This window comes from Littorina saxatilis, linkage group LG17 (genome assembly GCF_037325665.1).
Source record: "Littorina saxatilis isolate snail1 linkage group LG17, US_GU_Lsax_2.0, whole genome shotgun sequence".
Lineage (NCBI taxonomy): Eukaryota > Metazoa > Mollusca > Gastropoda > Littorinimorpha > Littorinidae > Littorina > Littorina saxatilis.
Window position 1 is genome coordinate 3,198,116 of NC_090261.1, and position 20,000 is coordinate 3,218,115.

General features: G+C 43.3%; 2 protein-coding genes across 9 annotated transcripts in view; one reads left to right on the forward strand and one right to left on the reverse strand.

Moving 5' to 3' along the window:
- The window catches only part of LOC138951901 (uncharacterized), a 125,124-nt gene that overhangs the window by 33,098 nt on the left and 72,026 nt on the right, over nucleotides 1-20,000 (forward strand). For 2 of the 8 annotated variants that reach the window (XM_070323462.1, XM_070323461.1), the window contains one exon: nucleotides 1-492. This exon is cut by the window's left edge. The exons of the other annotated variants lie outside the window; for them this stretch is intronic. The gene's annotated coding sequence lies outside the window, so the exon portion shown is untranslated. The remainder of the gene's footprint in view (nucleotides 493-20,000) is intronic. 8 annotated transcript variants of the gene reach the window in all.
- The window catches only part of LOC138951900 (uncharacterized), a 31,889-nt gene that overhangs the window by 9,947 nt on the left and 1,942 nt on the right, over nucleotides 1-20,000 (reverse strand). The window lies entirely within an intron of this gene.

Here is a 20,000-nt window from a genome sequence, read left to right on the forward strand (position 1 = left end):
AACATAATGTTGTTTTTATTTCTGTTTGAACTGAGTGCTCTCGTGAATCATTTCTGACATTCTGAAAGTGAGGGTCCAACTTGCCCCATACGTAGGGCCAACTTACCCCGACACGGGGCAAGTTGGACCCTGTGTCACTAGGTCTGCTTGCAGCCAAACTGTAAACAATATTACAATAGTTTGGCCACTTTTTTTTATCACAAATTTGAGCAAGATATTAACGCTCATTTTAAACCATAAATCGTTTCTCTATGTCTCTTAAATTAGTCTCCACATTGGTTTAAGTGCAAAAGGGGGCCGACTATCCCCGGTCTCCCCTACTCAGTGAAAGCGTGAAAAAAGCAAGGGAGCGAACTACCACAGTAAGGAAGTGCATTGTGTGGAAACAAAAAACAAAATGTCGCAAAAGCTTGGTACTTCTGTGTGCAAGTCAGTGCAGTGTTTCTTTTGGATTACCAACAATGGATACCTAATCAAAACACTAAATGCAAGGTAAGGTAGACTACTTCTTTATCCCTTGCACTGTGCATTGCGTCGGAAGGGATCAGGGATTGCATGCAGACGATAGCTTTAGTTCACAGCTAAATCCAGGTCAAGGTAAACACATAGCTCAGAGCTAAGCTTTCTCAGTGGCGACAGTATCTGCATGAAAACCGACAACTGGTGCAGTGGGCTGTACACATGTTTGGTGTTTTCGCTTGACTCGTATATTATGTTTGTTGCAATTGTACAAGGTTTAAAAAACCGTGTGTGATTGACATGTTTTGAGTCGGGCTTTAGAGTATAGTCACGTCTCAAACTTTGAAATGCAGGTGTTCGTGTGAGAGTTGTGTACTGTACTCAGTGTCGTCGGTGCAGTGTATGCAGTGTATGCAACGCGTGTCACAGTTGTACACATATGTATGCATCTAGCAGTCAAACGACGACAATCATTCAATAAGTTCCAATATCATAAAGAGTTTTCCATCATATCTGCGGAGATCTGCGATACAGATCATATGAGAATGTCAATGTTCACCCCCTGTTTTGCCTCTTCAGGTTGATATTGACAAAAGAGAAAGGCAATCTGCCAGCATAAACATGACTGATTTAACAGATCCCATTTAATATTTCTGGCCTGGAAAACAGGCCTAGGTCTTCGTCTACTCATTCAGTCGTTACGATACAGAAGGTGCAGTAGCCTATTTGACGGAAATTTGGTGGGTTTATTTGTAAATTGTATGTCCAGAAAAAAAGTTACTATGTCAGTATGTGCTTGCGCAACTACTGAAGACAGAAGTGCGATCATTCTTTCTGCCGTGAGTCTGACGGTGTTATTTTGGTAGGTGGGGGACTTCTCTGAATGTGAAACCGACATGGGAAGATTTTGAGAACATGATTCTGCTCGGTGGCTTTGTTTTTGTGACGAGCTTGAGAGACCGGGTTGGACAGAGCAGTTGGGCTTGAGAGAGAGAGAGAGAGAGAGAGAGAGAGAGAGAGAGAGAGAGAGAGAGAGAGAGGGGGGGGGGTGTGGCTGGGAGAGAAAAAAGGACAGAGAGAGAAGGGGAGAGAGATACTCTGAGAGAGTGGGAGAGACAGTGTGTAGGTGTAGGTGTGTGTCAGGGTGTAGACTGTGTGTCAGGGTGTGCGTGTGTGTGTGTGCTCGCGCACGCCCGCGTGCCCGCTTGCGTACGTGTGTGCGTGCGTACGTGTCTGTGCTCGTTTCAGCGTTTACGCGTCCTTGCTTATGAACCATAACAGGGTGGAGGGTTTTTCCGACTCATGGACCGTCTTACTATTATTAGTATTACCATGGGTCATGATCATGCCAGGTTATTTTATCTTCTTTTTTGTTTACAATAAAACAAAACTGTAATTCTGCCGGATCGAATGAGGTCGCATTGTATAGGACTTCAGTCTGTGTCAGTCGACGGAGAGTCGGAAATTGAGCACTCAACTATGGTTGATATCTAATCCCGTTGGTTAACGGTATCTACCTTCCCGTATTAATGACCATATGTGTACATGTGTCTCGTCATTAATGCTTACCGGACTGAGACTAAAGGCCGAAAACAATGATACGAGACGATCCGACAGTATTAAAGTATGTTTATGGTATGATAAGAGTAAACCAGTTTTCATAATTTTCACCTCACAGCTGTCTGCAAATATGCATTCGTGTAGAGTTCAGTGAGATGTCTTGTCATTGTTTGCTAACGCTTTTGTTATTCGTCTTTTTCGGTTTGCAAGTCCCGCTGCGTACTTCCCGTATTGTAGATGTGCTCCCACGCACATTTGTCTTAAATCCAAAGCCGTACTTTCAAAGTCGGTGGCATCATCTGAGTGCGAAAAACAACTTGAGGCTTCAAGAAATGATTGACCTAGTCTGACGCTTTTCTGCCCCCTTTAATAGAACACAGGAGTACCCGTGCAAGATGCTAAAGCCTTTCCTGGAATTGTTTACCCTGTTGAAAACATGTTGTGCTTCTACCATGACATCACCAGATAAATATGGGTGTCATTTCCTGTCTGGATTCGGGAATTTGTGTTGAATTACATTAGGTAGTTTTCATTTGAACGCCCCTAGCTCTCTCTCTCTCTCTCTCTCTCTCTCTCTCTCTCTCTCTCTCTCTCTCTCTCTCTCTCTCTCTCTCTCTTTGTGGTCAGCAAAGAAAGTCCCAAAATGAGTGTTTGCAAGCTGACACACTTGTTGTCGCGGTCATCAATGAAATACCCCAAACAGCAAGATCTACCCGATCTGCGTCATGAATGAACCAAAGGTTTGTGTCATTGGACGTGACAGCACTCTCGGTACTGTGAAAGTTTGGCTGGTGTCAGACTGCATTGCTCCGCTAGGCTGTCAAAGGAACAATTTGTATCTGAATATCAAACTGATTGATTGTGTGGGGTGTTTTTACATTTAGTCAAGTTTTGACTAAATGTTTTAACATAGAGGGGGAATCGAGACGAGGGTCGTGGTGTATGTGTGTGTGTCTGTCTGTCTGTCTGTCTGTCTGTCTGTGCGTGTGTGTGTGTGTAGAGCGATTCAGACCAAACTACTGGACCGATCTTTATGAAATTTGACATGAGAGTTCCTGGGAATTATATCCCCTGACGATTTTCATTTTTTCGATAAATACCTTTGATGACGTCATATCCGGCTTTTTGTAAAAGTTGAGGCGGCACTGTCACACCCTCATTTTTTAATCAAATTGATTGAAAATGTTTTAAAGCAATCTTCGACGAAGGCCGGACTTCGGTATTGCATTTCAGCTTGGTGGCTTAAAAATTAATTAATGACTTTGGTCATTAAGAATCTAAAAATTGTAATAATTTTTTTTGTTTATATAAAACGATCCAAATTTACGTTCATTTCCTAATTCCAAAAACATATAAATATGTTATATTTGGATTAAAAACAAGCTCTGAAAATTAAAAATATAAAAATTATAATCAAAATTAAATTTTCGAAATCGATTTAAAAACAATTTCATCTTATTCCTTGTCGGTTCCTGATTCCAAAAACATATAGGTATGATATGTTTGGATTAAAAACACGCTCAGAAAGTTAAAACGAAGAGAGGTACAGAAAAGCGTGCTATATGCAGCACAGCGAAACACTACCGCGCTGAACAGGCTCGTCAGTTTCACTCCGTTTTGCACAAGCGACGGACTACGGTCATTGTGAAAAAATGCTGTGCGTTCAGTTTCATTCTGTGAGTTCCACAGCTTGACTAAATGTAGTAATTTCGCCTTACGCGACTTGTTTTCATTTTGTATTTGTGTAGTGTGTGTTTGTCTTCTGTTTGTTGGCTGTTGATTGATGTTGTGTGAACAAACTGATTACGCTTCCTCGGCTTTTTTTTGTGTACAAATATTCCATACATTTTCAGGGTGTGTGCTATACACACTAGTATTTGGCGTGGTACAAGATAGCTCCATCCCCCCCAACGCCACCCCATCCCCTGATTCTGTTACTTTTTTTTGTATCGCTCTATCTTTCCCTTACTTCTGTAACATTTATCTCTTTCGCCCCCCCCCCCCTCCCCCCTCCCTTCCTTCCTTCCTTCCTTTCTCTCTCCATTTCACTCGCTCTTGTGCGGGGGAAAAAATTACCATCCCCACCCCACTCCCCCTCCCCCTTCCCTCCTCCCCCCTCCCCCCCCCCCCCCCCCCCTGACCGACAGGTAGCTTTATGGCTCTTTTTTTTTTAAGTCAGTCGTTTGCAAAATGAAAAGACAAGCGACAAGCACGAACAACAGAATAATTTATCTGAACAGCGAGGCGGCTCAAAGCTGCCATACACTAGTTTCAAGTCAGTTTCACAAGTGGCAGTCATCACGGAAACTTATATCCTTGTTCAGGTCACTGACATTTTGTCTGGGGTGAAGTAGGGTGGGTGGGGTGTGCTCTAAAGTCTCCTACCGTAGCAATATTAAGTAAGAGGGCTTGTACCCCCACCCCAAGCTCCCACCCGACCTAGGATTTTACATTATATATTCACGTCGAACAAATCACGTTTGCTGTATCCATGCACATTCTTTCTCGTGTGAACTATTCGGCTTACCATCTCAAAGCTGGGTCATACCTCTTTTATGTTAACACATACCAATACTCTCTCACTGGTTTTATGCTGAGTGGGATTTTTTTGATGAAATGATTTCTTTAAAAGTCCCTCTCCGGGTTTATTCGAGAGTGCTTTCCCATCATGGCAGTGGGCGGCTGTGTGTGGAATTATTTCCTGTTTTTTTCTTTCATTGCTCCACGGAAATGTCCTGCTGATGCGTTTCCGCCGGTGTTGCGGGCAACAATACCGTATCTAAGCAATTGTGGAGATTACTTCACATTAGAAGACGGTTTCGTAAGTCTGGAATTTCTGGGCGAATTTAGCTAACGTGCAATATCGAGTTTACATTCTGTCGAAATCAGGGAATCAGTGTGTGCAATATGCCTGAAGATTGTCTCCATGTGCGGGGGAGACTTTTTTCTGAAAAGTTCCAAATAGGGTAAAGAGACTCTCCCTCTGTCCCTCTTTCTCTCTGTCTGTCTGTCTCTAACTCTGTCTGTCTGTCTGTCTGTCTTTCTGTCTCTGTCTCTCTCTGTCTCTCTGTCTGTCTGTCTGTCTGTCTGTCTGTCTGTCTGCCTGTCTGTCTGCCTGTCTGTCTGTCTGTCTGTCTCCCTCTCTCTGTCTGCCTGTCTGTCTGTCTGTCTGTCTGTCTGTCTCCCTCTCTCTGTCTATCTATGTCTGTCTCTGTCTCTCTGTCTCTGTCTCTCTCTCTCTCTCTCTCTCTCACAGGCTCTCTCTCTCTCTCTCGCTCTCTCTGTCTCTCTGTCTCTCTCTCTCTCTCTCTCTCTCTCTCTCTCTCTCTCTCTCTCTCTCTCTCTCCCTCTCTCTCTCACAGGCTCTCACTCACAAGTAAATAAAACGTGAATGAATGTAGCATGAAACAGGATTGGTATCAATGACACCAGTACTCAGGAACATGAACTATTATAAATACAAACGCAGCAGCATGCATCTTCATAGCATAGCGCTCAACATCTCACCAGGGGCTCACATCCACGTCGGACATCGGACATACACGGATATTTTTTTCCAAATGTCCTATACATTTTTCATGCAAGAGGACATATGTCCTATTGTTTTTGTCATAAAGTGGTCATTGTCATTTGATCCGGACATTGTCAGTACTTTCCAATTTACAGTAGTTTGATTTGCTATTTTATCGATGTTTTGCGAAGCGATGTGTCTCTCCAAGCAGACGAAACTTGGGGAGACTGTATGTGCTTTTTATAGAGAAGAGCTTCCAAGGGTCGCAACTCTAAATGCTCCAAGTCGGTTGACAGTTGCCCGTATTCGCGCTTTTTAACGTTTTAATTTACGTTTTGTCCAAAACAAATTCCTATTGATTTGTTCAGGACAAATTTCCTATCACTTTTGCATCGTCCAGGACATTTGCCACCGCCCTGATATGGCCCTTCGTGGTCGGCTGGGCGTTAAGCAAACAAACAAACAAACAAGTCGCGTAAGGCGAAAATACAATATTTAGTCAAGTAGCTGTCGAACTCACAGAATGAAACTGAACGCAATGCCATTTTTCAGCAAGACCGTATACTCGTAGCATCGTCAGTCCACCGCTCATGGCAAAGGCAGTGAAATTGACAAGAAGAGCGGGGTAGTAGTTGCGCTAAGAAGGATAGCACGCTTTTCTGTACCTCTCTTTGTTTTAACTTTCTGAGCGTGTTTATAATCCAAACATATCATATCTATATGTTTTTGGAATCAGGAACCGACAAGGAATAAGATGAAAGTGTTTTTAAATTGATTTCGACAATTTAATTTTGATAATAATTTTTATATATTTAATTTTCAGAGCTTGTTTTTAATCCAAATATAACATATTTATATGTTTTTGGAATCAGAAAATGATGGAGAATAAGATGAACGTAAATTTGGATCGTTTTATAAATTTTTATTTTTTTTTACAATTTTCAGATTTTTAATGACCAAAGTCATTAATTAATTTTTAAGCCACCAAGCTGAAATGCAATACCGAAGTCCGGGCTTCGTCGAAGATTACTTGACCAAAATTTCAACCAATTTGGTTGAAAAATGAGGGCGTGACAGTGCCGCCTCAACTTTCACGAAAAGCCGGATATGACGTCATCAAAGACATTTATCAAAAAAATGAAAAAAACGTTCGGGGATTTCATACCCAGAAACTCTCATGTCAAATTTCATAAAGATCGGTCCAGTAGTTTAGTCTGAATCGCTCTACACACACACACACACAGACAGACAGACACACACACACACACACACACGCACATACACCACGACCCTCGTTTCGATTCCCCCTCGATGTTAAAATATTTAGTCAAAACTTGACTAAATATAAAAAGGACATTTGCCCTATGCCACCTCTCATGGATGTGAGCCCCTGTCTCATTATGCTTCAAGAGTTCCAAGGATTCATCAGCTATTGAACTTTCACAGACAGAACAAATGTCAGTGTCAGCAGGTTTCCCTTCCGTCGCGATATAACCTTCGTGGTTGAAAACGACGTTAAACACCAACTAAAGAAAGAAAGAAAGGTTTCCCTTGTTCCCTGATGTTGAGGATAACACAGAGAATTCGAACGCCAAATAATTACAACGTAATCATGACGAATCAATTGTCACCAGCAAGATCACACACGATGAAAACAAGTTAGAGACGATCAAGAATGTCTCGTAATTATTCATCCTCCAAGGCTCATTAACTGTCTCTGGATTTCCCGTTGACAACCCCCTCTTCACCACCACCACACTCGACCACCACCCAGCCCAGCCTACTATCCACCCGTATAAGTTGGGGCCAGTCAAATCTCTTGAAAACAAAATTCCTTTGCAATGGACGACACCCTAACAGAATTCTTGTGCATAAAACATCCAGTGTGTGACAAAAGAGAAGGAGTGGGGGGTTAAGGTGAATTCACAATGAGTCATAAACATCACATCAACAGATGCAAATAGGATACTATTGTAATGAATGGCGGTTATGGTGTTTATAGTTGAAGGGATATAACTAGTGCTTTTTGTAATACAAAGAGGTTGTCAGGAGTGGTTTAACTTTGAGGGTGGAAACTTTTAACAGTTCAGTAAAATTCCATGGTTAGCTACGGACGGTCAAACTGGGTTCGCGGCACGTGAATTTACAACTGTGCGAGTTGTTCGCGTTATAATCGCAACCGCCTGATTTTGTGAGTTGTGATTGTAAACTGCCTGACAATTGAAAGTCATTCGACCTGGGCTCTCGGATGAGAAAACCTGCTCTTGCTTTTGATGTCAACCTTGGAACCGGGAAACATTGCCGGGATGACTTGGACTTTTGTATGGGTGCCGCCATATTGGAAGATGAGGCCGCCCCAGTCTGACTTGTGCGGGGTGGTGCCAGAGTGGCGAGGGTGCGATGGAGGCCGTAAGGTTGAAGGCTAGCTACATCGTCACCTCTACATAACGTAAAAGTTATGTTTTGTTTATTTGCTTTCTTGTCCTTGTAAATATGTTATGACGTTGACAATGAATGAGTGAGTTTCACAAGGTCGTGGACAATGAATGAATGAGTTTCAAAAGGTCATGAATTGATTATTGTAAGCAAGAAAGTATTTGAGAATTTGAGGAATGAGTTGATATTTGCTATGTCAGAAACAAACCAATTTGTATGTTCTAATTAAACCATTGGCTATTGTTTGGAAAGAATGAGTTGGTGAAAGACTACAAATTCTTCTAATCTTCTCTCTGCTTTCCTAAACTTCTGAGCGGGAGTCAGATGATTGACTGTGTGTGTGCGTGTGCACATATAAAGAATCTGGAAGGAGATTAATAAGGATAACTACGGATCTTCTTTATTTCAAATCTCTTACAACTATTCCAGTCGCTTCTTTCCTGGAAGATCGGATAAAGACAATAACAGGATGTGGATTTTTAAGTTTCGTTTCCCCGATATATAGGTGTGTGTTTGTATACATGTGTATGTGCGTGTATGAGGGGGGTACATGTTGTTTTTGACGAGCCGCAGGAGCGGCGATGGTCTCGGCTCGAAAGCTGTCTATGGAGGCTGCGTGCTATAATTAGCTGACCTGCTGCGCGAGCAGTCACTGCAGAGTTTTGAGATAACTTTGTAACACGTTTTATTTTATGCTCCTCAAGAATACAACTTTGGGCAACGTGCCACGTAAAACTACACGCAACAAGGATTCAGTAGGTACCAAACATGCCTTGGTCAGAAGTAGAATGTAAATGAATCTTTATAAAGAAGTAGGCTACTTCAAACGACAGCCACAGCCACGGTTGGGTTCACGGCATCAAACCGATGCGACTCTCCGTCATATCATACACGTAATCAATCAAATAGATGACTAATAAACATGTAAACTACATGTATACGTCTATGGTCGGACATAAGAAAGGAGAGCTTCCCCCGGGCCTGTGCATGTGTTGTTCGTTGTGCGTGTGTAAATGTACACAACAAACTGACGACAAAACTGAGACAGACCTCTTTCGCTTCAGTCTTGCAGAATTTAAAGACGAATACAGGTAGAGCGTGCATTATACTAACTGTTTGGTAAAAGTATCAAACGTTTCTTTTTATAAATAAGTGGCAGGCTTACAGGAATACAAAGAGGCGCAAGTTGAAAGTAATGGATATATATCTCTGGAAGATGCCATCAATCCAAGTTGTCAAATGAAATCAAAGATGACAGAAAAAGAAGTTTTCCATACAAATGTTGGTGTTTCAAAGGAAGTTTGCATTCTTTCAGATAATGATATAGACGAGGTGGCTGTTTGTTATGAAGTTTCAACAAGCCAATATTCAAATGATTTTACTTCATCTACAGATTTTCTAAATTCAGCACTTCCTAACTGTCATTATGAACTTGGAATCAGAGAGAGACCGTCTTTCCATTGTCATTCATGCCATAGATTTTTGTTTCAGAATCAATGTTTCACATGGCGTTCTCAAGAGAGCATGCGAAGTTTCCGACAGTCTTTAGGATTTGTAAAAACAGGCCGTGTTTTGCTGTACATGCAAAAACTACCTGTCAAAAGGGAAAGGGCCTAACAGATTGCAACAACATTCCTATTTTAAGCTCAGCCACACGCCGACATGGAAGTTCAATGGTACTTTCAAACTTTTTCTTCTCTTCGTCGTATTTGATTTCTTTCTATTTCATAAGTCGAGTGCATATGATTTCGGCTCGTGTTCATCGTTAGATGGACTTAGTTTCTTGTTGTTACTGTTGTTTGTGGAAGCTAGTGCAAGATTTTAAAATGGATCCTGATTACGTCAATGCATCTACCCACGAATCTCTCTCTCTATCTCTCTCTCTATCTCTCTCTCTATCTCTCTCTCTCTCTATCTCTCTCTCTATCTCTCTCTCTCTCTCTCTATCTCTCTCTCTCTCTATCTCTCTCTCTCTCTTTCTCTCTCTCTCTCTCTCTCTTTTTCTCTCTGTCTGTGTCTCTCTCTCTGTCTCTCTGTCTAGTAGGGACTAGCTGTAAGAAAGGACCATACATATGGACCTAATGCTATCATCCCTCGGTAATAAAGTTTTCGAGTTCGAGTTCGAGTTCTCTCTGTCTCTCTCTCTGTATCTTTCTCTCTCTCTGTCTCTCTGTCTCTGTCTCTGTCTCTGTCTCTCTCTGTCTCTCTGTCTCTGTCTCTCTCTCTCTCTCTCTCTCTCTCTCTCTCTCTCTCTCTCTCTCTCTCTCTCTCTCTCTCTCTCTCTCCCATTGTTTGCGGAGAGCAGTTTAATTTTCTATTGACTTATAAACATGTTTGGAACGAACCAAGCCTAGGGTCCCGTCCAAATGGCAGCAGGATGGGGGGGGAGGTTCCGGGAGTTGTGTAGTCTGGCCACACATAAGGCCAGCTGACACATTTGACGTGAAGCGGTTGTATTACATTACATGATAAGTTGGTTCGTCTGGAAATTCTCTGACGAATTTCTGAAAGTGCGAACGTTTCGGAATTTGGGAAAGTTTCCTTATCGGGTTTGGCCAGTCTGGTTTGAACTTGCAGAGGAGGCAGACAGAGAAATCAGATCATGGGGGGGGGGGGGGGGGGGGGGTGTTCGGTGGGGGAGGATGAGATTGTGAGATAGAAAGTGAGACAGGCAGGCAGATAGACAGGCAGAGACGGGCAAGGAGAGAGAGAACTAGAGAAAAGGGGGAGAATGAATGGGGGAAGAGGGGGGGGGGAGAACACGAGGGAGCTTGAGAGAGAGAGAAAAAGGGAGGTTTATTTAGACGAATTGTTCAGCCGTTACCGCTTTATCGCTCGTCTTCCTCTCTCTTCTCGGAAATCAGTATAGGTTTTCCGTTTAGTAGGACCACGAGGAGATTCTCACTGCTTAGAACCACAGTTTGTGTCCTTTTTTTCTGCACTGTTTCCACTTATTTGTCTTTACAAAAACGCCACACTATGACGCCAATATCATTTCTAGTCTTATTTTTTATATGCGCTGCGCACTCGAGGCTGCTTAAACCAAGCAATGACCTTGAGTTTTGAATCCGTTGGTTTTTATACCGGACAGTTTTAGCCTAGGAAAGATGCACCTTGGTATTTTTTGTGTGTGGCTGAACCATTAAACGATTTGAGATTTCGAACTTGTTTGGATATTTTGAACGATTAAACAGCGACAGGAAATTGACACCGAAAAAACAAAATAAATAGGGAAGGAAAAGCGGAAGGGGGAACAATAAAGGTGGGAGGGGGGGGTCTACAAGATTAAACCCATGTCATTATTTCACAACATATTTTCTTGAGAGAGAGAGAGAGAGAGAGAGAGAGAGAGAGAGAGAGAGAGAGAGAGAGAGAGAGAGAGAGAGAGAGAGAGAGAGAGAGAGAGATTCAGCTATTGTCCGGATGCATGTCATCATACCCTAGCCTCCACCTCCTTTCATCCAGTTCCACCCTCTCCTTCTCTTCTCCTTGTGGCCCAAGTGGCAAGTTTTGTACCACCATACACCGCCCCTTTCATTATAGTCTGCCCACCCCGCCCCTTTCATTATATTCTGCCCACCCCGCCACTTATGCCACTTCCGTTCTGTATTCCCACCCAACTGTCTCTCTCTCCCTCTCTCTCTCTCTACCCCTCCCTCTCTCTCTCTCTTTCTCTCCCTCTCCCCCCTTTCGCTCTCTCCCCTCTTTCCCTCCCTCCCTCCCCCTCTCTCTCTCCCTCTCTCTACCTCTCTCTCCCCCACTCACTCTCTCTCTCTCTCCCTCCCTCCCTCCCTCTCTCTCTCTCCCTCCCTACCTCTCTCTCCCTCCCTACCTCTCTATCTCTATCCCTCCCTCCCTCTCCCTCTCTTTCCCTCTCTCTCCCTCTCTCACTTTGAGTTTGACTTGAAAATAATGTCCAGAGTATTTCACAAAGAAGTACTACAGAATGTTGCATCCAGCTCTGGAGAGAAAGTCACACAAATGAAAATTACGACTATTACCAATAAATAGAACACCAAAGGCGCTATGTTTGCGAGGATTCGCCATTTTGTTTTTTAGTTCAGTGTGAAGCACAAAGAAGTGAATTTTCAATACTTGCATATCTTTGACCGGCAACCTGTATGTCCGTCCGTCCGTCTGTCCATCTTTTAAACTTCCATCTTCAGAATTCTATAGATTTGTTCTTTGTAGAGCTCTACTACGCGTTGTACCCTAAGCTGAAAGGTTAATTTGATTTCCTTCGATTTATTTGAAAGAATGTAATCTGGCGGATTTATTTCTTTATATTTATTTTTCGTCAAGCTTAGCAATACGCCGAGAAAGGGATGGCGGAAGGGGCAGTTAAGTTAGAGGAGGGCCCGGGGTGGGCTAGGAGGGTGAGGGGGATTAAAAAGAGAGAGGTTGTGAGCATACAAAGCGAGAGAGAGAGAGAGAGAGAGAGAGAGAGAGAGAGAGAGAGAGAGAGAGAAAGTATGTGTGTGTGTGTGTGTGTGTGTGTGGTGTCTATATATATGTGTGTGTACGTGCGTGAGCGGGTGTGTGTGTGTAAGTGTGTGTGTGTGAGTGCGTGTGCAAGTGTGCGTGTGTGTGTTAGTCATGACGCTGGTTCATGTGTTAAAAAAAAAGGCAATTGTTGGAAGCCACCGAAACGACAGGAAACGTCATGCGCGCCATCCTTGTCTTTTCTTTTCTTGAGAAATTGTGCAGTATCAGAAACGCTGAGTAGAGCGTGTCCAAACTGTGAGAGGAAAGTAGGCTACTGGGTCTGGTCATGTCATTTCAAGATTTGTATTCAGTGAAAAGACCGGAGACAGGATTAAGGGTGGGACAGGAAGCTGAACAACAGAGATGTGAATTAAGTTAGACTAAAAAAATTGTTCTCACCTTTTTCACTTAAATTTTGGCGCATGCGCTGTGAAGTTTATTGTCAGATCTACCGGAACTAGGGGGCAAAAGGAAAAATCGACAACGAGGCTTTGTGCTAAGTCAAGTGCGGAGACGACGAGGCAAACTGTTGTGTTTGCAACTGCAAGTGCAACAGTGGAATGAAGAAAGAGAAATACGGTGGACAGAATTTGTCATTGTATGGCTTTCCGATGGGTGCAAGTGCGAAGGCGCAACAGCGAAGGACGCGATGGGTGCAAGCAATCCGACGACAGGGGTTTGTCGTGCCATTGAAAAGTCTGCTCGAGTCACTTCGTGTCTGGCAATGGCACGGCTATCAGCGATGCCAACTACGTTGACTTCGTACCCACCCTTAATCTTGGATTGCCCCCTCCCCACTCTCTACCTCTCTCTCTCGCATGATACCGTACATACACGGATGTTTTTCTGTGTGTGAGTTTGTGTGTACGATACCGTGTGTACGTATGCGTTTGTGCGTGTGTGTGCGTGTGTGTGTGCGGTGTGTGTGCGTGTGTGTGTGTGTGTGTGTGTGTGTAATGAAGAGAGAGAGAGAGAGAGAAAGAGAGAGAGAGAGAGAGAGAGAGAGAGAGAGAGAGAGAGAGAGAGAGAGAGAGAGAGAGAGAGAGAGAGAGCGGTAATTGAATTTGGCTTTTACCGAATAAAAGCTATTGTCAAAAACAGTGCATTAACCAACCAACCATAAAATAAAAAGCACCCTCCATCCCTTTTAACTGTCTCTCTCTTCCGCTTTCTCGCGCTTTTTCTGTCTGTCAATCCCCCCCTCTCTCTCTCTCCCCCTCTCATTTCATAAAAGAATTTGGGAGAGAAGAAAAGGTTTCAATATCCTCGGTTATACCTTGTGTCAATATTTCCATTTACAAATATATATATGCAATAACACTGTCTTACAATTAGTCAAAAACAAAGCCCTTTTTTTCTAAAAAGATCAAAATCCGAAAGAAACAACTGAAAATCATGCAGAGACTTTCTTCCAAAAATTACAAATCTCTGGCAAATTGAAAGGAACAACAAAATATTCCTTCAGAGAGAGCGAGAGAGAGAGAGAGAGAGAGAGAGAGAGAGAGAGAGAGAGAGAGAGAGAGAGAGAGAAAGAGAAAGAGAGAGAGCTCAGAATGGTTTATTATTAAGGCCACAGAGAGAGAGAGATAGAGAGAGTCACACACACACAGAGGCACACACACACACACACACACACACACACACACACACACACACAGAGGCACACACACACACGCACAAAGAGTCACACACACACACACACACACACACACACACACACACACACTGAAACAGACAGACACACGCACACACATACATACACAGACATACACACACAAACCACGAGTGAGAGCGAGAGACTGAAAAAATGAGAAAGAGAGAGTCGTCAGTAAGTAGTGGTATTGACACGTATCGATAATGACACGTCGCGCTAAAAGATGTAGTGCTGTCGACACGTAGTGATAATGAACGAATGATAGCGACTCATCGACAAATTATTTGTAGCACTAATCAACGTAGCGATAGCGGCACGTAGCACAAATGACACGTAGGACAAATGACACTCAGCACAAATGACACGTAGTGCTAGCGATACGCACCCTCGCTTATGCAGGGGAAGTTCGCCAAGTCTTTCGTCCACATACCACCAATAGCCGTTTCAAACCATACCTTCGTGCATGTCCTAGACTTTTTGTTCATGATTTTGAACAAGATAATCCGTTTTCTTGCAGAATTTCTCAAAGTAATCCTCTGGCAAAGTAATCTTCGAGCATCGAAAGTGAAAGAGGTATTTCAGGCCAGGCACCTATTGCCCCCTAGTTCCGGTTATCAGAGAGAGGCTGCCGTTCCCTAAAATCTGATTGGTCGAAACGCTGGGGGCAAAGGTTATACGAAAAAGGTCTGTCTCGTGGCGATGAAGCGTTGTGTGTATAGGGAGGGCTATCAGGCACACTCACACTCACTACACACACCCCGTCTGCTTGCCTCTCTCTCTCTCTCTCTCTCTCTCTCTCTCTCTCTCTCTCTCTCTCTCTCTCTCGCTCTCTCTCTCTCTCTCTCTCTCTCTCTCTCTCTCTCTCTCTCTCTCTCTCTCTCTCTCTCTCTCTCAACAGATTTATATTGTCATAATGCGGCAACACAAAATGTGTGTGTCTGTCTGTGCGTGTGTGTGTGTAGAGCGATTCAGACCAAATTACTGGACCGATCTTTATGAAATTTGACATGAAAGTTCCTGGGAATGATATCCCCGAACGTTTTTTTTCTTTTTTTCGATAAATACCTTTGATGACGTCATATCCGGCTTTTTGTAAAAGTTGAGGCGGCACTGTCACACCCTCATTTTTCAATCAAATTGATTGAAAGTTTGGCCAAGCAATCTTCGACGAAGGCCGGACTTCGGTATTGCATTTCAGCTTGGTGGCTTATAATTTAATTTATGACTTTGGTCATTAAAAATCTGAAAATTGTAAAAAAAAGGAAAATAAATTATAAAACGATCCAAATTTACGTTCATCTTATTCTTCATCATTTTCTGATTCCAAAAACATATAAATATGTTATATTTGGATTAAAAACAAGCTCTGAAAATTAAAAATATAAAAATTATGATCAAAATTAAATTTTCGAAATCAATTTAAAAACACTTTCATCTTATTACTTGTCGGTTCCTGATTCCAAAAACATATATATCATACTAGAATGAATACCCGCTTCGCCGGGTAGCCGGCTTCGCCGGGAAGAAGTACTTAGAGCCGTACGCCGGCTTCGCCGGGTCCGAACAATGGACCCGCCAAGCTTAGGTCCCTCCCAGATTCGTGGAATGGGAACAGCACGAAAATGATTCAGTGGCCATAATGCCATTCCTGACCATATCGAGTCCCATCCTTGTCGACGAATGTAACCGTGTTAATCACCTTTGGAGGCGAACTCCACTCAAACAGGACTGAGCAAGTTAGAGCTTATCTCTAAGCCCTTTTGAACTGTTATGGCTTCTCAAAGGAAGGCCAGTACATAAAATTACGTTAAAATTAATATTAAAAGTCCTACGGTTTTGAGCCATTAAGGACTTGAGTGTTTGTCCGCTTTCAAAAAGAGGAAAGAAAGAAACAAAAAATAAGGAGAGGAGGGCAGGGGGTGGGGTTGAGTTGATAATGCTCTGTGGAATTTGTTAAAATGAAAAGTAGTTAAGATGTTTCTTGGTAAGAATTATAAGTCTGTATTCTATATCTTGAATAACGGGCTTGTAATATTATTTTTATTTTATTTCAAATCGAGTTAAAAAGTGGAACCTTTTAGGATCACCAATAAAACCAAATAGATGAGCAAGTAAGAGGAACACAAACAATAAATCTCAAAACTTTTTACAAATAAAAGGATTAAGATGTAAGCCACGAAGGCCGTGGTAATAAAAACAATATGTACAGTTTGGCGACTAATGGGCCTTGGGTGAGGATATGTTGTCTAGAAGGTAGTCGCTGGAATCAGGAGGGATGGCGGGAGCCACTCGACCTCAAACTGAAACACGCTGATGTGATAATCTGGGCTTAGTTATACCCACAGCCCCATGTCCGAGTCCCTGACCAGTCGGCACAGCAGCAAGCTGTGTGACCAGCCTAGAGAACTGCTACTGCGCAGATAATCCTGGGGACTCAGACCATGGAGCTGCATATGGTCATATAAGGTTTTAAAGGTAATTCTATTTGTAGCGCATGGAGCGAAAATGTGTTGAAATGAATAGGGTTCTCCACAATGGCAGGACTTGTTAAAGATATGGAAGCAGCAGCCGCCGGCACGGAGGCGTCTGAAGATAGTGAGGAGGTTTGTTGGGAGATCGGGGTGTAGATCGTTCATATCAATGGGTTGATAGGACAGAGATGTTACGTACTGACTTCGAATGAGTTTACGGATTTTACTGTAGAACTCGGTTACTGAGTAGCCGATGTTAGTGTTAGCTGGGCTAGATTCTGCCGCTTCTTTGGCAGCGACATCCGCCAGTTCATTTCCCCGGACCCCTACGTGAGAGGGGACCCAGAGAAATGATACGGATGTGCCGGATGAGATTAACTGGTGACATATAAAGAGGATTTCTCTTTGTAGCTCTGCCCGATTTGATGTGTTTCGATGCAGAGCTTGTAATGAAGAGCGCGAGTCAGAGCAGAAAACTACCGCACGCGGTGTGACTGGGAGGTCATTTATAAAAGTGCATGCCATGAGCAAGGCAAATAGCTCGGCTGAGAATATGGAGATGTCTTTATTAAGAGTATATTTCCTTGAGATTTTGAGATCTGGGATCACAAAGGCGCAGCCAACGCTACCGTCTGCAAATTTGGATCCGTCAGTAAAGACTTTTAAATGCTCCGAGAATTTGTAGTTTAGGGTTTCTTTTGTAACAGTAGCTAGGTAGACGGGGTTATCTTTTTTGGTAGTATTATCTTCACTGTCGTATATGATAGTAGGGGTTTCCTCAAGCCAAGGCGGGTAGGAGGGCGGGGGGACCCTGGCCAGCTCACTGACCTTCACCCCGCTATCGGCTAGAATGCGGTTTACTGTGTCGGATAAGGGTAGCGTTTTGGCCAAGAGTTGAGTGCTATGTTTGGTGTTGGCCTCATAATTTTGGTGCTGAGGAAAAAAGTCAGTCAGGACCTCGCAGGCAGAGTTCTCTACCGCGTGGGCTCTGACAGCATACTGAGCTGAACGGAGTTTTATCTCATCCACAAGGGGCAGCCACCCACACTCGCTGTAGACTCGACTCTTACTCGCTTGTTGGGAGAGTCCCAGAGCTATTTTGAGCGCCCTGCACTCTATAATAGCCAGTTTTTTCATGAGCGCCGGGCGCGTCGCGAAATAAGCTTCGCACCCGTAAAGGAGGCGGGAGCGAATTAATGCCCGCACTACCTCTGTGACACACTTACGTCCTCTGGCCCAGGATTGGGACGCCAGGTAGCGTATGATATAAAGATCCTTGTTGGCCTTATTGATCAGATGTTCGATATGACTGGTCCACAAAAGCCGCCAGACCACATCACAAACAGAACTGAACAATGCACAGGTGTTGCTCACATAGAGACACACACACACACACACACACACACACACACACACACACACACACACACACACACAAACACAGAGAAGCCGTATCTATAGAGAGATAGATGACAGTGTATTTTTCGCGTGGCTATAAATTGATTCGACCTTTGCACTTTTACAGTGAGGATAATTTACGGGTCCAATTTACGTTCTGGACACTGCGGTGACCTTCTAAAAATAGTAACAGAACGCCGGGAATATCCGAAGATGCCCCCTTCATACTAAAGTGCACCATACGAAGGAAGGGAGGTAAACGCTGAAAACATGGAGAAGATGAGAAGATAAGGAAGAGTTACTTATAATGGTGAAATGAACACAAAAACCAAATTCGGTTCAGCGCTGCGCGCTGAGAGCACGTGTTGAAATATCTCATCGATGATATTGTGTCCGGGGTGTAGCTGAATACGGTGTCCAAATTTGAAAAAGATCCACCGAGAACTTTGGCTTTGGTGTGTCGGTATGGGGGCCCGGGTAGCTGAGGTGGAACCAAAATAGCTGAGGTGGAACCAAAATCGGTTCAGCGCTGCGCGCTGAGAGCACGTGTTGAAATATCCACTAGGTTGTGTCCTGTCCCGGGTCTACCTGAATATGCCCACCAAATTTGAAGCAGATCCATCGAGAACTTTGGCCGTGCATCGCGAACTCACACACAGACACACACACAGACACACAGACACAAGTCGTATATATATAGATATATATGACATGTTTGGATTAAAAACACGCTCAGAAAGTTAAAACGAAGAGAGGTACAGAAAAGCGTGCTATCCTTCTCAGCGCAACTACTACCCCGCTCTTCTTGTCAATTTCACTGCCTTTGCCACGAGCGGTGGACTAACGTCGTGTAACGATGCTACGAGTATACAGTCTTGCTGAAAAATTGCAGTGCGTTCAGTTTCATTCTGTGAGTTCGACAGCTTGACTAAATGTTGTATTTTCGCCTTACGCGACTTGTTCTTATTTACGCGTATTTCGCGCTGGAATTATTCCACAAGGCAGCATTTTAGTTTACAACTAAACGCTGTCATGCTCTTGTAGACATGAGAGATGAGTAAGGCTTTTAGGTAGAACATCAACAACAGGTGGGAGATGGTTTAGCGGACAGTCCCAGACTACAGATGTACACAAGACTCAGTGATCACGAGAATTACTGGGGGAAATAATAGGTGCACAGTCTTTGTTTACGTTAATATGAGGGATTTACCACGCAGACCGTATTTCCAGAATGTTGCTTCTGTCTGGAAGAAACCCTGAACATTATAATTTTGAAAAGTTTCATTCGCAATTCCCCCTTGCTCTTAGAAACAAACGAAACCATCTGTTTTTCCCAAAAGAAAGTTAACACGCAAAATAAGTTTACAATAAATACTAAGTCTTGCGAAACTGCCACGCAATGTTATCCTGTAAACAGCCACAGTGGAAGAGGAGAGGGAATACAACTTCCGTTGTGAGCAGATTTTGTTGTCGAAGGACATCGCTACGCAAATCACTGTCATTGTCACAGGTTGTGAGGAGGCGCAAGGTTTCCGTCGTTCAATGGAATAATACAAAATGATCAGGATGTGCTGCTTTGTGGAAGAATGTAGTCTTTTTGACCTTATCTGTGCCCTTAATTAGCTATCGACATAGGAACAGGGCGGCACAGTATATGCTTGTGTAGACATGGCTAATCCATTGTATTAGTATAACAACACTATTATCTCTCCGGCCTTCTTATCTCTTAAACTTTAATGAGATTATTTAGTGGCTTTGAATCGGGCTTGCCTCGCCCACAAAGTATTTCAGATGGCCTCAAACGATAAAGCCCGCAGCTTTTGCGATTAGAAAATAAGCTTGCAAAGTCGGCAACTCATTATCTTCGTGAAGCTATGTCTTTGGAAATGACTTGTTGTCATAGCAGCCTAGCGATAGCAGTTCGAGACTCTTGACGCGGGAGAATTGTGTGCAAACACCCTTTTAACACTTGATCGTTATGTGTTTAAACTTCAGTCATCAAGACACAGACAGCACAATGAAAAAA